Source organism: Gekko japonicus, unplaced genomic scaffold (assembly GCF_001447785.1).
Source record: "Gekko japonicus isolate JY-2015 unplaced genomic scaffold, Gekko_japonicus_V1.1 scaffold2096, whole genome shotgun sequence".
Lineage (NCBI taxonomy): Eukaryota > Metazoa > Chordata > Lepidosauria > Squamata > Gekkonidae > Gekko > Gekko japonicus.
In genome coordinates this window covers 133,336-133,544 of record NW_015164724.1, presented here as the reverse complement: position 1 = coordinate 133,544, position 209 = coordinate 133,336, and positions in this window count along the sequence as shown.

Here is a 209-nt window from a genome sequence, read left to right as displayed (position 1 = left end):
ATAGATTCATCAAGGTAGCTGATTATGTTTTCTATCAATGTAATAACTAATAATACCTATACTGTAAAAAGAGTAGCTAAGTATACAGAAAAGATAGATATGAATTTTTGGAGTTCTGCTTTTGCTCTTAAAGGGATAGAATGAATTTAAATCTATTGTTTGTGTAGCAGTTCAAACGGAGCTTAAGATACCAAACGATTTAACAGGAA